Genomic DNA, 17,197 nt, shown 5'->3' on the forward strand with positions numbered 1-17,197 from the left:
CTTTTCCCTCACTGCCTCTACAGTGCAGGTGGCCTTCCCTGGATTGCTTTTGACAGGAAATTGAGCAACCTTTATTTTTTGGAACAGAATACAGTAAGTACATTTTACTGCTGAGAGAAAAGAAAATGAAGTATTTACGTTTTGAAATTTTAGGATGAGTTTTTATTTAAAGACCAATTTAAGTTTAGAAAAATGGAGGTAGGGGTTAAATTTTATATTGTACACTAATATTTCTCAACCTTCTTTTTAGTTTTGGAGCCTTCTATTTTTTCTCTTTTCTTCTCTTCTTTTTCTTTTTCTTTTTGTAGACAGAAAGGAGGGTCCAAAGGCCACAACATTATTACTTTGCTCAGTGAAGCAAAAATTACTCTGTTTTGTTCTCTTGGTCATTGATGGATATTAAGAAGTCGTCTTTGAGCAGGTCGTTCTTTTCTGGCTTCTGTATGAGGCTGCCTTCCCCAGTTGTCTTCTTCCTGCGGTGGAGGTGTGACGGCACCACACTGCTTGAATGGGCATTGTGGATCTAGAGGGTGCGCTAGTCCTGCCTTTGCAAAGGCACACCATTCAGTGAAGCTCCCTAATGATCTCAGGTATGTCTTATCTGTGCAGTTAGCTTAGTTATGATATAGAAAGCAGTCAGATAGACATGAGCAGTGTAGGAACAGTAGGCCAGGTACAGAAGGTAACCAGGGCAGAAAGCCCCAGGTGCCTAACATGGGCAAAACTGAGAAAACAAGTGTTGTAGGGTGGGACCTCGCCCCCTGGGGGGACCTTTGCTTCCTGAGCCTGTTGCTGGCCATGTAGTTTAGACCCCTTGACTTTTCATATCATTGGTCCTGCAGTTTAGACACAGCCCTGGCCTTTCCTCCCCTGGCATGTCACTTGCCATATGGTAGACCGCCTTAGAGGAGGGACTAGGGGACCAGGGAATAGACTCATAGGACTCCCATACAAGCCCTTCCATGACCACTCCCTTTGGCATTAAGCCCCCAGGACAATAAAGTTCTGGCCCACATCTAGTCATCTTGCCTCCAGTCTGTTAAACACAGAGACAGAGTTTTGGTCAAACTAGAGATAACATCTAGGCCTCAGTTGCATTTCAGCTCCAGGCCCAGAGAAGCAGCAAAACCAGACAAAGTGTTGCTGTGGCTGGCATCAGGACCAGCTGCACTGACTCATGACCCGCTACCCTAGTGTCAACCAGTTAGTTGAGAATGTGACCCTAAAAGGACATACCTGGAGAACTGGTGAATATTCTATTGAGATCTTCCCCCGAGACAACCCCTAAACTCCCCACCTTTAGAAAACGATAAAACCTGTTAAGACAAGGACTCTTGAGCACACCCACACTTTTCCCCACCTCCTTCTTCCCTCAGGCATGCGCTCTCTCTTTCTCTCTAGAGCATGCCCTCACCCTTTCTTCACCTTTCTCCCCTCAAGGTGTGTTCTCTTTCTTGCTTTCTCCTAAGCTCCAAGGGCTCTTCTTTTGCTTCTTTAACTTGTTTCCTGAGTCCACACAGCCCAGCTGGCTCACTTCTACCTCTGTGACTTTCTAAATAAACTTTCTCTTGTATTTGAGTCTTGGCTCTGAATTCTTTCTTAGCCAAAGTAAAGGACTGAGGTCTAACTATACCAGTAACATCTGACATCATTTTGCCATTAACAGTTCTTGCTCATTAATTATGATTAACCAAACAAAGTATATATTTTGAGTCTTACAAGTTTCTTGACCCATCTTGTGGGTGCAGCCTGTAGGCCAGTATGTAAAAAATGCAGGTTTTATTACCTGGGATATCTGACTCAGAATAGCCTTTATAGGTTTTTCATTAGTTTTCTTCTGATGTTTATACCATTTGAATATGGTAGGATAGAAAAGACCTGCAGCAGGGTCTTCCTAATCTCCGTACGTAAGATGTTAGTGTGGGGACGTAGTAGGCCTTCAGTAAGTCTCATTTTGCATGCAGTTAAAGTGGGCTTTGAAGTACCTTTGTTTTTGGCTGAATAAAAATGGGAGTCCTACTATCCAAGGTGATCGGCTGGGAAGAGGAACTTTTCTTGTTTCTTCACCAGGTGTTGGGAAATTCTGTGAGTGAGACTAAGTCCTGGTTCTTCTTACTCTTAGCTTTTATTTTATATGTTTTGGAACAGGGTTTGGAAGTTAAAATAGTTGGCACTACTGTGTCACCTCAGCAAAAACTTAAAAATTGGTTTCTTGAAAGCTCTTCTGGGCATATATAGTCTGAGTTATTGTAATATTTTTAGAATAGGTACATGTACTGCAAATTATTAATATTGGGCATGTATGTGCATCCTTTTGACTAATAATAAGCTTAGTAGTTACAGGACATGTTTCTGACCACAGTGGGAACCTATAAACTTACGCACAGTGACCAGTGTGAGAACCGTGGGGCTTCTGTGCAATCAGAGTGGCTGGTTGCTCTGGACCAGGGTTTCTCAGCCTTATGGTTATTGGCATTTTGGGCTGGATAATTCTTTGTAGTGGAGCTGTGCTGTGCCTTGTCGGATGGTTGGCAGCTTTCCTGGCTTCTGCCTGTTAACTACCAGTAGCACATCCCCTCCTTCTGTTGTGACAACCACGAGTGTCGGGGCATTTCAGTTGCCCCTGTTGAGAACCACTGGTTTGGAACAGTGGTTGCCACAGGCAGATAGATGATGGACTAACTTCATCAAAATCACTTTTTTGTGGGGGGTTTCTTGCTCATATAAGTTCTTGGTTTTCTCCCCATCTGTCTAGATACTAAATAGCCAGGTTTAAAAATTTGTTGTGTAAGTGGGAGTGGTTATTAGTTGGCTTACATTTCAGTGGGTTGAACTGCACATAGGGAGTTTCCAAGTGATAGAGGATTTTAGAGGTAAAGTATAACATTTCACAATTATGATTTGATTTGTAGCAGGGATTTCCCACCTTTATTCCTACGAAGTACAGTTGTATGTTCTTTCAAACTTAGAAAATAACTTATTATACTGAAGTTTATAATTCTTTTAATCTAGGTTTTGAGAGAATACCTCAAGTTGGACTCCAAAGCAAGATTTACTGCTGACTTTGAAGTGGAAAAGGGTGAGTTGGAGGATTAGTCACAAGTTGTGTAGGGGGAAGGGACTGTCTCTCAAATGTTCATTCTTAGAAGACCTGCTGCTTATAGCAACATTTTGATGTAGCTAACGTGGATCCTGTATTTCCCCCCATTGGTTTTTTCCTCCGTTGTTTTACTTCTGAGAGGCAGAAATGAACACAGAAGAGGGAAGCTCCTGTGCAATTTTTGTTTGTCATCTTTACAGATAAAATAGTTCAAATAGTTTTCTGGCTATTTAAATTAGTACTGTGAAGGTTTTTGTGTATACTTGTGCTTCCACTCCTAGTGAATGCATCAAAAAATCTTTGTGTGTTTATTGAAATGTGATGGGAGTTTATACCTCAGCCCATGTTCAAAATAAGAATCTTGTTAATGCTGATGCATTATTGTATGATTTGGAATACCAAGCTTATCCTGAAAAACTGAAAGATAGTAGGATAACTCGTTTGACTGACATTTGTATTTGATCTTGTAGCCGTTGCACTTGGGTTCTGCTAGGTAGAGAACCATTTCTGTGCTAGGCCTCTCTTAACATTTTAGTGGACCTTTCTCAAAATATTTTAATCAGTTATGAAAGGGTATTCTCACTGAGAAAAATAACAGTTTACATTGAAAGCGACTTTTTTATAGGCTGAAAATGCTGTAATATGCTAAACTCATAAATTCAGATAAAACAAGGGGTTTGGGGTTGCATAGGTTTCTTTGCTTTTCTTAGTTTGTACTTAACCTTCACTGAGCAAGATGCTGAAACAAAGGCCTTGGGATTTTTCTTATCAGCTGCTTTGTCGAGAGCAGGAGCCAATTGCCTAAGGAGTCAGCTCTTCTGGAGCTGCTGCTTCCTATGAAGGATGGTCAAGGTTACCTGAAGTCCTCTGGATAATTGGAGCACTGCTTTCAAAGTGGCTTGCTATTTCCGACTTTCCTTGAATTTCAGTTAGAGAAATTGGGGAATGATTATCTCTGAAAATGTTTTAAACTACATTAGGGCACTTTCGTGGTAGCATGCACTTGATCTTCCCAGCATCCATTCTTTTTTAATATAGGTGGAATTTAGGAAAGAATTTTAGATCTCTTTAATTTTTATCCATGAAGCGCTGATGTTTCTTATTAGCAACACAAATGAAAAACTGCCTCTGAGAGTGTGGTGTCCTTGGAGCCATCGGGAGCTCCATCGGGAGCTCCTTTGTGGTGAGCAGGCAGCCTGCAGGCTGCACCGTGAAAGGAGCCGCGAAGGAAGAAAGGTCAGTGCTTGTTGTCGAGGGGCCTCTGCTTTTCACCTCAATTTTGTACATTGTTTCTGAGATTGATTCTTCTTTCTGGGAACTTGTTCAGAAATGGGCACCTTTGGCGCAGTCTCTTAAGGTGTTTTAAACACTTCTAAATAAATACTTGTTGGTTGATAGACTTGAGATACTTGAATGGGACAATTTTTAGCACAGGACTTAAGTTTTAGCTTTATTATGAGGCCAAGCTTGTTTAAGCTTTGATGTAGTAGCAGCTACACTTGTCTTTTGAATTAATTGCTTAGCTTCGTAACCTAAGTACTTAAGTCACTTTTTTCTTAGTGACAGTAATACTGACTAGGCTGGTACCATCTAGCCATTAGGTCAGGCGGCAGATTGTTCTCTTAGGCCTTTATACTTGCTCGGGTCTACTCCGACAGCAGACAGGGAAGGCCACACGTGGCGAGTTTTCTACCCCTGCTGGTGGTGTGACTCTTGGCCTCCTAACTGTCCAGTCTGTCTTTCCTAAGTGCTCTCTACTTAAGGGATGCCTAAAACAATTCCCTTCCTCTGGAAGAAAACAAAAGTCCAAAACGACACATGCACAGAAATCAAACCCACAAAACCTTATTAAATCTATCGTTCTTATACCTTTTAATTCATTTAGTTTTTGAATAGTATTGTTTTAGAATTATAAAATTTAATTAAGAAAACACACTTTTCCTCTCCCCTTTAAAAACGTTTTAAATTGCTATATTTGTAAATAGCCAGCAAGAAACATAGAATGATGTTAATTGATAGTGATCTCTAAATTATGCATTTTAAGTGTTTTTCCAAGTATTATATTTTAACTTCAGCGTTTCCCTTTGTTATATAGATAATTATGTACTCATAGGTAGGTAAGCTATTATTTAAAAATTTCAGTCATTTCAGCTAAGTTACTGCATCCCAGGCTTCAGATTTTAATGGAGGGAAATTTGGAAAGCTCCCCATTTCTTTCTTTTCTTGAAAATAAAAAAGAATAACACTGATCACATTTACTTAGACTGGAGTAATACACAAAAGTAAAGACATACTTTTTTTTTTTGTTTTATGGGAAGTTCCAACCATTTAGTAAGTGAAAAAAGAAAAGAAAAAAAATGCATGTTGTTGCATTCTCCTAAACTTTTCTTGTGTTATATGTAGTGGTAGCAAGAAACCTAATAATCATCATGCCTTCCATGGGCCATCCAGGCAATAGAATGACTACAGCGGATTCAAAGGTCAGTTAAATAATGGAAGCCTGGAGCCCCGGCTGAGTTGCTCACTGAGTTGTTTAGAGTGTCGTCCTGATACCCCAGGGTTGTAGGTTTGATCCCTGGTCAGGACACAAACAAGAAGCAACCAATTAAATTATAAATAGAATGGAAAAAAAATAGGTATTTCTCTTTCTCCCTCTCTCTCCCTGTCTCTCTCTCCCTCCCTCCTCCTTTCCCTTGTTCTCCCCTCTCTAAAACAATAGATAAAAAATTTAAAACAATGGAATCCAAGAAATTATTTCTTTCCTGTCTCTCCAGCCTATCGACCTGTGACCTTACCTTCTCATGTCCACTAGATGCAACCTATCACTTTTCTCCTCATTATTCTTTTTTTTTAATAAAGATTTTATTTATTTTTAGAGAGAGAGAAAGGGAGGGGATAGAGAGAAACATCGATATGTGTGAAAAACATCGATTGGTTGCTCTGCCCTGGAATTGAACTGGCGACCTCTCCGGTGATGGGACGATGGCCAGCCCACCAAGCCACAACCGTCGTGGCCCTCCTCATTATTCTAACAGATGATATCTTCGTTAAAACACAAGAGCTCCTCACATCCAATACAGTTCCCAGTGATGAAGGCAGTAAAAAAAATAGTAGTAAGACTTTGAATATATTAATTCTAAGAAGAATGTAACTCAGATGTTTACCTTGAGCAGACTTGTTAGATTCTTGGGTCAACCTCAATTGAAGTTTCATGGTGGCACTGAGGATTCAAAACGGAGACCACTTTGTAAGATAAATACTCGATGGACTAAATGCTAAGTATAATGTGACAATATTAAAAATGCAGAGTAGCAAAGGGGTGATTGCAGAGTTTTCTTTTTATCTTGGCCATGACTAATTTGAGTGGAGTTTAGTAAGCCTTGAGGTCACTTCAGAATTATTTCATTATGCGTATTCATTATGCAAAGCTTTCTTTGTTCTTAGAAAATTATATGAACTTTTTTGGTCCAGCAAACGTTTTTACCAGCCTTTAGGACTGTGCTGCGACCCCTTCACATGCACTGGTGCCATCATACCCTTTGTCTCTTCAGTACGGACCATTCACTGTTGCCTGGACGGCCTTCAGAAGCTTGGGGCACAGCTGTCCACACCAGATAGAGAGCTGCCTCTTTCAGTCTCACCGTAGTGGCAGATAGAACACGTGGAGACAGAAACTGAAGTCAGTTGTCTCGGAGGAGTGCCTTATTTCTTAGCACAGACCTCACCATTTTTCTGAGCTTGGGAGTGGTGTGGGTGCGATTCTTTGTGATGCTGCCGTGTGACCCACTTTTCTGATGGTAAATCTTCTGATAGGAGTGATTTGAACAAAAGTCCTAAGTAAGGAGTCAGAAAGTAGAGAAGCGAGAACATGACCTGTGTGTGGGAATGTGGGTGGAAGTCAGGGTGGGAATTTGTGCAGACTGTGCTGCCCACCCCCTGCTGCTCCCGCCTGCCTTCCTAAGTTGGGCGGGTGGGAGCCTCTTTGAAGACCTGGCTTCTGGGACCAGATCATAGGGTGGAACTGGAGGTGAAACTTGAGGGGAGTTTGCACCTGCCAGTTCCTCACAATATTCTGATGTTTCTGAAAGGGTTTAGGAAACTTAGTGCTGGTTTTTTTTTTTTAATTCCGAAACCCGGACTTTAATTAGTGTGTCAGTACTGAACACATTTCATATGTGAAAGGAAGTTTGAAATATCTTCACTGCCACTCGAGTGGCTTTCATCAGAACTAGGCAGGCAAAAGGCCGTGTGGTGGTGAGGTCCACCATGCCATGTTTGGGGGTTTCGGTGCTCCTGGGAAAAGGGCTTTATTGTGCTCTCTTGGAAATCATTGTTAAGCAAGATACTGGAAAGATGAAGAGGCTTGGGGAAAGCTGCTGCTCACGTCTGCGCAGAGCACACCAGAGCCTCCAGCACCTTGTGATCGGGAGAGCGTGGGGGTGTGGGGGTGCAGCCCTTCCATGCGCGTCAGCCTCTTCGGAGTAGAGGCTGTTCCCGAACTATCCTTTGTCTCAGCACATGCCTAGCTCTGTGTTCTTCCTGTAATGGTTTCCTTAATTTAAAAAAAAAGAAAAAAAAAAAGAAAAGGACTGCTGGGTACTCTGGAAGATAAATAGTGAATGCTTACTGAAGAACTAACGGACTGATTTTGTTTTCAGGGAGTCTTTTTTTAAAAATAAAGTCTGTAACTTAATTCAGTAAATGGCCCTTTTCTGCTATTGACCTATGTGTTTTTCTCTGGTCAATTGGGAGATAAATGGTTTGAGAAATTGACTAGGTAACATTTGATGGTTATTGGTCTTTGTAGGGGGACCTCTGAGCATGTTTTAGCCCTAAAGCTTCTGTAGCTACAAGAGGTGAGCTATTCTGCTTCTGTTATCACTTGTTTCCTCCCAGGATTTACTAGTGGAACAACTAATTTAATTAAGCAAATAATTATTTGACACCTATAACACAGAGATTTTTTTTTTGACTTAGGATAGAAATACAGAAAGAAACTTCCCTTGTAATCAAGTTGTTTTTCTAGAAGGACATAATTAAAAGTTGTTATTAAAGTTACCAAATGTAATAAGGCCTATAGTGGAAACAGAAGTAAAATGCATTGAGGTGTCTGCAGAGTGAGAATCCATGGAGTTGGTTATTGAAAGATTCATCTATCCATCTACCCATCCATCCATGAAAAGAGGAACATTTATTTCTCCAAGTAACCCAAGTAATTCATATTTAGTATGTAAAATCTGGATGTTGCTAAAAGGCAAACAGATAAAAGTAAAAGTCACCTAGTTCTTACCAGATCACTCAGTCTCCACCACCTAGAGGCAGCATTTTAACTTTTTGTTTGTGAGATTTTTTCCAACATGCATAAGAGCAGAGCGAGTAGTACAGTGAGGCTCCAGGTACCCATCATCTAGCTTCAACATTTGCAGATATTTGATCATTCTTATTGCCTCTTTCTTCCTGCTTTGATTGATTGATTGGAGTTTTAAAACTCAACTCAGACACTATACAATACCACATAACCTATAAATACTTTGGTTAGTATTTTTAACAGATAATGACTTTAAAAAAATTAGTCACAGTATCATTAACCTTAATGGAATTAATGATTATTCTTTAATATTACTTACTAGCTAGTCCTCTAGTCCATGTTCATTTTTCTCCATTGTGTCAAAAATATCACTTTACAGTTAGTTTGTTGCAGTCAGGGTCCAAATAGGATGAACATGTTGGGTTGCATTCCTCTCTTTTAAGTCTTAATCTGCAACATTTTTCTTTCCCTTCCTTTTTTCATGCAGTTCATTGTAGAAGAAACTGGGTCATTTGTTCTTTAGGACTGCTAATATTTTAATAGTTTTTCTTATGTAACCATGTATATATTTTAAAAGCAAAATTGGGATCATACCCTATGTGCTATTTACAAGTTACTTTTTATATTTAGTGATACAATGAGGACATTTACTCTTCTACAATTAGTTTTTATTTTCTGTGAAATCTTATGACATTATAGTAACTAAAAATGAGAAAAATGCATGTGATTGTATTTAAAGCAAATCTTACATTAATGATATATATTACAACAACCTATGTGTTTGTAATATATGTTACAAACCAACCTTCCTTCCTTCCTTCCTTCCTTCCCTCCTTCCTTCCCTCCCTCCTTCCCTCCCTCCTTCCCTTCCTTCCTTCTTTCCTCCAGCATCTGTTATGGGTAGATACAATATCAAAGATGCATTTCTCTGATTTGAGAGTTCATTTCCCCCCTGAGGAATGAGGATAGATGGTTGTGTAAAAGACAGCCTGGTGAGGGTTTGCTGACAGGTGTGGGTACAGAGGAGGTGAGTGGTGTCCATCCAGACCCTGATTTTCTGGAGAGTCCACTGCACAAAGGGAACCCTCCTTATTATTGATATCATAAGTTGACCTCTATTAAAAAGTTAAGTTTACATTCTCACATCAGTGTAGGCTGCTGGTGGGGAAGGAATCCTAGGGGTTAAAGGGAACATGGCTGGTTTTAGTGATGTTAACATAATTTTAACATTTCTGTATTAGGTTCTCTTCCAGTTACAGCAAACTTTCTAGCCTAGGAAAAAGAGTTGTGTGCAGGTTCACATTAGTAATAATTAATCATACCAGCTGAAGCCTCGTGTGGCCATTTAAGTTGACAGTCTTCTGTTCTTCAGCAAAAACAGACAAACAAACAAACACCCCCCTCCAGCTTCATTTGTGATGTTCTGGTTGCTCCTGGTCGTTTGTCTTCTTGCATGTCATTATTTTTAATTTAGCATTGGTTACAGGGATAGCTTTATTTCACCTTATTCTTTAACTAAGTCACTTAATGATCCTATAAAGTCCTTGTGATGTGTTTTTTAAATTAATTTTTAATGGGAGTAATAAAGGGGTCTATACGGTTACTCCCCAGTTCCCTAGCCCCTTCCAGGTTCCCCTGCTAGCTCTCCAGAGGCAAATCCTTTGTTGGTTTGCTACTTATCATGTAAAAGTATTATATTTTTGCGTTTTAAAACTTCACATCATTGGTATTATATCAGTAACTTTTTTTTTTTCATTTGGTGACAGGCTTTGGAGATCTGCCCATGTTAGTTCACGTACATCCAGTTCCTCTTCTAGACTGCTGCTTAGTGTGCAGACTAGTCACTTGTCTGTAGTTTTTAAATTTAATTTAATTTAAAGTTTTTTTTAAAGATTTTATTTATTTATCTTTAGAGGGGAAGGGAAGGAGAGAGGGAGAGAAACATCAATGTATGGTTGCCTTTCGTCCATCCCCTGCTGGGAATTGACCTGCAGGGAACCGGCCTGCAACCCAGACATGTGCCCCAACTGGGAATCGAACCACGATTGTTGGTTTGCAGGCCCGAGCTCAATCCACTGAGCTACACCAGCCAGGGCTAATTAAAAGTTTTTAAAATCATTTTTCTATTGCTGAACCGCTAGATTGTTTTCCATAGGCCCTGATTACAAATAAGGCTTCTAAGACTGGCTTGCCCTGGGCTCTGTGCACACGGCCACGCGTTTCTCCAGGCGGTTGTCAGGTCACGGGGTGCTACAACAGAAGCCCCCCCCATATTGTTTTCCCAGGGGGCTCCCATCAGTAGTGGGCAGGTTCTTTTATCTAAAGAAATGGGATGGGGCAGGAGCTAAATTTGAAGAACTAACTTGTTTGTAAAGAAGTAGACCTCATTAAGTTCTAATATGTAGTCTTGAAATTTTTCTTTAAGACTGGTTTTATTTTTCGACTGTATTTTGCTACCAGATGTGAATTTACTTATACGTAGAGAATTCTGCAATTAAATAGTTAGAAGTAAATTATGATAATGTCCACTGAGCTCTTGTATGAAAGTGACACCTCGCTTGAGAATTTGTGCGTTGGAGTAAAGCTGGAGGTGGGGGTTGTCTTAATTGCTTCCGAGGTGGGAAGGCTGCTTCAGTTAACTGCTCATCTCTGTTCTAATGGCTGGGGAATGTGTTGTGTATTCAGCATAATAACACCACCTCCTTATGGACAGCACAGGCAGAGGGAATACATAATTAAGTGAGAGCCACCACTGGGCAGGAATAGGCACAGTGCTTCCTTTGGTTTCCTGTAAAGGACAGTCTTCAAAGTAAAGATGGTATACAACCTTTTCTTTTCCTTTGAGTGGTTGTCTGGCATGATGGGGAAGGCTGATATAGCTCCATACTCTTTTGATCTCTTAAGAAAATAATGCAAAAATTATTTTTGGTTGATGATGGTCAGGAGATATGATTTTTGAAGTTGTCTGTCTTCATATGCTACTTCCTTCTCTATAAAAGTTATGCGTATTTCCTTTTAATTTCTAAAACCCTGTAACTGGAGGCCTCATTGGGAGTCTGAGCCTCGCCTTTTTCATCTGTCTAATGGGACTAATAAGCCACAGGCTTCGCAGAGTTGCTGGCTTTCTGGGTGCCACTGTGGTGCCTGATCGGAGGAGGCAAGCCCTCAGCTGCACAAGACCAGAGAAGTCGCTGAGTCCAACCTTCTGTGACAGATGAGAAAACAGGTTAGGAGTGTGAAGTAACACTGTTCTCCCCCCGCAGTTTGTCCTCACGACGGAAGTCATCTTTGCCACACATCAGATCACTTTGTGAGTCTGCTTCTTGAGAAACCACAGAGGCAGCTTTTACACAGTGTTTTCCTTGCCTGGAATTTCCCTTTCTTTTCACCACCTGTCAGCTTCCTTATCCTCCTTTGAAACACCTTCAAGTTCATTTCCTCAGGAAGGTTTTTGTGGCTAATCCTGCAGATAGATATTATTTTGTATCATTCACTCAAGTATATCTTTCACTGTCAAAATTTGAACTTATTTGTATATGTATGTCTTAGAAAACTCTTCACTGTACCGTAAAATGCTGCTTATGTAGGGAAAAGGAACTTAGAAGAACGCCATGTTTGTTAGCAGTGTAATGCTATTTCTGTTTTGAAAGAAAATGTCAACTGACAGATATAATTAAACTCTCAATAAATACCTGTACCATGTTCTTAGTGTATTAGCTCCTACTCACAGACCTTTGTTTGCCTTTTATATAGTCACCTTTGAAGCCAGTAGGTCAGAGCTAAGGATTATGTTAAATAAATTGGAACAGAACTGTCCACCAGTGTCTTTGCATATGGATGAGTATACTGTAAGTTTCCCCATGTTCTCATCTTTTTCGTATGCTATGAAAGTGGTGAACAAAATAAAAACACCAGCATAACTTGCAGAAGAAGTTATATGCAGACTGATTAGACCATAAAAGGTCATATGAAAGCCAGGTTAGAAGCTTTTATAATTCTAAACATGAATGAATGCACAATTGAGTGTTTTATTGTATAACATATACACTTTAATGTAATTTCAACATGGAGTTGAACAGAGAACTGCTCATATATGGCATCCATTTGTAATCACATTTGTGTGTGTGTGTGTGTGTGTGTGTGTGTGTGTGTCCCTTCTGGGAATAGGGGGGAAGTATTATAGGTAGCGCCTTTCCCCAGTGTATAGACAAATGCGTGTGTTGGATGTGTCAGCTCATACGAAATGACTGCAAGGTCTTAGTCTATATTTGGGGTGTGAGGAAAAAGAGATCTAATCGCATTTTTGATTGGGAAGGAGCCTTAGCTGTCATCTGTTGTTCATTTTATAGATGGAAAATAGATATTCGCAGAGATCAAAAAGTTGGCCCAAGGTTATATTACTTTATGATGCTAAGGCTCAGAGCTGAGTTTGTGGAGATGGATATCATTGTTGATGCCTTTCTAAGAAACTTTAGTGTCTCTCTGCTCATTCAGGGACCTCAGAGTATTTCCTAAGTTATTTATCTTTTGTATTTTGAATACTTAGAAAATCAGATTGTTGACGGGTTTGAGGCTAGAATTTTTTTCTTTGAATGTTCTTTAGCATGGCATCCACAGTTGGGTTTTTTTTTTCCTGAGAAGACATCATAGAAAACCAAAATTTTGTCTAAATTGGAGTTTTATTATTTTCCTATATTGCAAAATAAGTAATTTTTTTGAAAAGCCTTTGTGTAAAACATTTTTGAAAATCCAAGGCAGTTTCAGTTTCACCTCGTAAGTGTTGACTTTAAGTTAATTGTGCCTAACTTCTGCTCTGAAGACTGGATCTTATTTATCTTCCTATTCCCTGCAGCTCCTAGCACAGAGCAAAATGTTTAGAAAGCCCACTTGGAGGGCAGTTTATCTGAAATCTCTCTGTTTTCCTACCCAAATCCGTAGTGAGAATTACTTCACCCTTCTGTGTCCCTGGCTTTTCTCTTCCATGTCATTGTGCACCAAGGATCAAAGGAGATCTCAAGAAGAATTATTGGACATTTGAAATACAAACTTTGTTCCTTATCAAAAATTAGATCACTGGGCCAGGACGTAATTTTGACTCTTATTTGTTGAAGTCTTACCACACGGCAGATGCATATTCTTTGAGCACAGAGATGAGTTGGCGTGACCTGTAGGGACCTAAACCCTAATAGATGAGGCAGGTGTGTGTGGAGGTGTGTGGTGGGAGTATCAGAAGTGTTGAAGCCACACATGTGCCCCTGATGTTTTTCGTGGTGACATACAGAAGAAGGATGTGAGCACCGTGCATGGTATAAGTTCAATCACAAAGCAATTAGTGTTTTTAAAATTAAATTTTATGTTTTAAATAGGTAATACTTGCCCATAGAATAAAATCTAAAAGGTTATATTGTGAAACAAAACCGCATAGCCTTATTCCGATGTTACTGGTTTTTCTGTTATCCCTTATTTACTTTTCCAGGATCCTATCCAGAAATGTCATAGTGCATTTAGTATGTATGTGTTTTGAAATTTAATTTTACACAAATGGTAACATAGTGTACCATGCTTTCATTCTCCTTCATTCTAGCTTATGGTTGTACTTTATTATCCAATTTCTTAATGATGGATTTTGAGTTGTTTCCAATCTTTTGATATTATAGTATTAACCACGCTGTAGTAGCTGTCCTTGAACTTGCAACTGTGCTGGTTTATAGAGAGGAATTTCTGGGTTCAAGAATGTATATTGAATATCTTCATATCTTTGATAAGTATTCGTAAAGTGCCTTTCATACACATTGTGCAAATTTACATTCCCACCAGCATTGTACGCCTCTCTGCTCCCTCTCTGCAACAGTGTGATCAAACCTTGTGGTTCTTGCCAGTTTCGTGCCTGGAAAAAGGAGCGTTGCTGGTGTCTTCCCAGGCACCTCACTGTCCCGGTGAGGCCCAGCTGGCTGTCGCATGTGGAAGGGCAGCTCTTCTTGCTGCGAACTGACCCCTGTGACCGTTTCCTTGTTTGTCCAGTGAGATAAGCTCTTTCAATAAGAAGTTGGCACTTTGCAATGGGAGTTGCTGATTTTTTCCACTGGGTTTATATTTTGTCATTAATGGTAAATTTTGCCATATATAATTCTATTATTTTTGTATAATCAACTTTATTAATCTTTTACTTTATGTGTTTTGGATTTATGTGCCTACTTAGTTAGAATGCTCTCCAAGACTATGAAAAATGTCTCCTGTTTTGTTTAATATTTTTGTGGTTTCTTATTTTAATTTTTTAAAGTTTTTGATCAGTTTCTGATTTTTTTGGTGTGAGTTGGTGTCCTGTTCTCTTTTCCATGTGGCTGCATAATTGTGCTTCTACCATTTATCAAGTAATTTATCTTTTCTGCCCCTCTGATTTTAAGTGTTGCAGTTTATCTTTCATCCCTGTATCTCCAAATTGTTTTTAGAATTTTTAGTTTATCCTTTGATTTGATGGTCTATTCATGAACCAATTTCAACCTTCTTAAATTACTATGTATTATAACACATTTTACTACCTCGCATGTGTTTAGGCTACTCTCCTTCGTTGGTCTTCTCTTTCATAGTTCCTTGTATTATTCTCCCCCATTTTTCTCCCTTTATGAACGTGAGACTTAGGTCCTGAATTTCCAAAGAATATCCTGTTAATCTTATGGGGATCATGATAAACTTACATATTACCTTGTATTTTTTGAAAGCATTAATTCTCTAGCAATTTGTTTGGTATAGCTCAAATATTCCTTATATACTGCTTTTTTAAAAAGTTTATTTCAAAAAGATTCATTACTGCTAATATAAATGGCAGTGGTTACATACAATCTTACCTTCCCTAGCACAATCTGTTTTCATGTATTTCCTTCTGTTTTCCCTATACTTTGGTGATGCTGAGTCATGCTGAGAGTCTTTATTTTATTACTTCATGTTCTATAATTAGCACTATGCCATCCATACACAAGGTAAAGGTTTAAAAAACTCATTCAGTCTGCTGTGCCATCCTTACTGGAAAGGAATTTGGGAGTACCTGTCAAAATTTAACATGTGCGCACGCATACACCATCACCATATAGTACAGTTGCATTACCTGGCATCTACCCTCACGAAACTGTGCATCTTATCAGTGAGGCCTGGGCTCCATGGGCAGTGGCAGGTACTGCTGTTTGCAGTACCTTCTGTCACCCTTCCCTTTCTTCTCCTTTCCTTTTAGCCACTGAATTCTGTTGAAGATGTGAAATCTCATAGAAGTGGATTATAGCCCATGCCGAGCATGTTTGATTTGATTTTCCACCTTGCCTTTCAGTTAAAAACAAAAACAAAAATGAAACTTCATCATGGTAATCCTTAGAAGAAACATGTTAGAATCAGCTAAATTTTTTTTTCCTTTCAAACTTCTTAAATCATCACCTTCATCTTCTTTCACTTCTGATCATTCCCCTTCCCTGCTGAAAATCACCATCCTTAGCCAGCGCTCCTGATTGCAGTAGCCTTGATGAGTGTGTCGGGGACAGAAATACTCTCAGTCTTCCGTCGTTCTCCTCCTGCTCTCGCCCCTGCTCAGTCAGCGTAATGAATCCTGTTCTTCACAGAGATTAGATCAACGCCACCCACTGTAGCCCTTATATCTCCCTTCATTCATTTTGGGCGCTCAACTCCAGACCCTGTGTCTATGAAATCTTTATTTCTATTCCAGGGATTCCTTATTAAGCAAACTTTTGTGTGTGTGTGTATGTGTGTGTGTGCGTGCGCACTGTGGTGGGGGGAACATAATTGCTTTCATGTTATATAGACTTGAACCAAGGTTGCATCAGAAAAGAAAATTGTTCTGTGCAGAGCCCTAGAAAAAAAGGACCCTCATTGTCTTAGCATTAGGTTGCTGAGGAATGGAGAGAGGAGAGAACCATCTGGTAACCTGGGAATTAAGGGAAGCAGGGAGGTGGAATTGGAATGTTTAAGAAACTAAGCAGCTATTGGATCGGTGCCTGGGGCTTGGGTCATTCTCTCATGTGCTTCTTTCTGCAGCATGCATGCCTCCCTTCTGGACCAGCTGGAAATCCGTGGGCTGGTTACTATGGGAATTGATGGGTGCTGCTGGCAGTGGGAGAAGGAAAGTTCTTGGAAGTGATTCAAAAATCATAGGAGAGCAGAGTTTTTTTCCCTTCCCTCTGGCTTCCTCGCTTACTGTTGTTTGACTTGATTAACTAACTTGATTTTAGCTTGGTGAGAGCATTTCTAAGAGCTTGCTTCTGATGTCCCAAGGAGAGGTGGAGCGGGCAGACTTCACAGAGAAGAGGGCAACACAAAGGATTGCTCGATGAATTTCTGTTTTTAGCAATTGGCTCCTCGGGCTTTGGTGAACTCAGAATTAAATTCAAGCTTCTGGTTCTTTTTATACCATCAAGGAATGTGCTGTAGACAAGGAGAGGGGAGAGTCAGTATTTAATTCCGGAATCACAACCTCTCCCTTTTCTTCACTGCCACCCCCCTCATAAAATTGGGGCTGGGGGAGCGGCATTCAGTTTTTGTTAGAGGTTTGCTGATCCTGAAATGTTGGAGATAGAAAACAGATGTCATTATTTATTTATTTATTTGATTGATTTTTTTTTTTTTAGAGAGAGAAAGTGGGGGAGAGAAACATTGGTTGTTCTACTTATTCATGCATTCACTGATTGATTATTGTCTGTGCCCTGACCGGGGATCAAACCCTCCACCTTGGCGTGTTGGGACAACGCTCTAACCAGCTGAGTGGTTATCCAGCCAAGGCTGAAAACAGG

The 17,197-nt window shown here is 39.9% G+C and overlaps 1 protein-coding gene across 10 annotated transcripts in view; it reads left to right on the top strand.

The window, feature by feature from the left end:
- Window positions 1-17,197, top strand: part of SIPA1L1 (signal induced proliferation associated 1 like 1) — a 330,234-nt gene that overhangs the window by 65,499 nt on the left and 247,538 nt on the right. For 9 of the 10 annotated variants that reach the window (XM_037127445.2, XM_037127433.2, XM_037127485.2 and 6 more), the window contains one exon: window positions 3,013-3,079. The exons of the other annotated variant lie outside the window; for it this stretch is intronic. The gene's annotated coding sequence lies outside the window, so the exon portion shown is untranslated. The remainder of the gene's footprint in view (window positions 1-3,012; window positions 3,080-17,197) is intronic. 10 annotated transcript variants of the gene reach the window in all.

This window comes from Artibeus jamaicensis, unplaced genomic scaffold, assembly GCF_021234435.1.
Source record: "Artibeus jamaicensis isolate MK-2021 breed Jamaican fruit bat unplaced genomic scaffold, CSHL_Jam_final contig_851, whole genome shotgun sequence".
Lineage (NCBI taxonomy): Eukaryota > Metazoa > Chordata > Mammalia > Chiroptera > Phyllostomidae > Artibeus > Artibeus jamaicensis.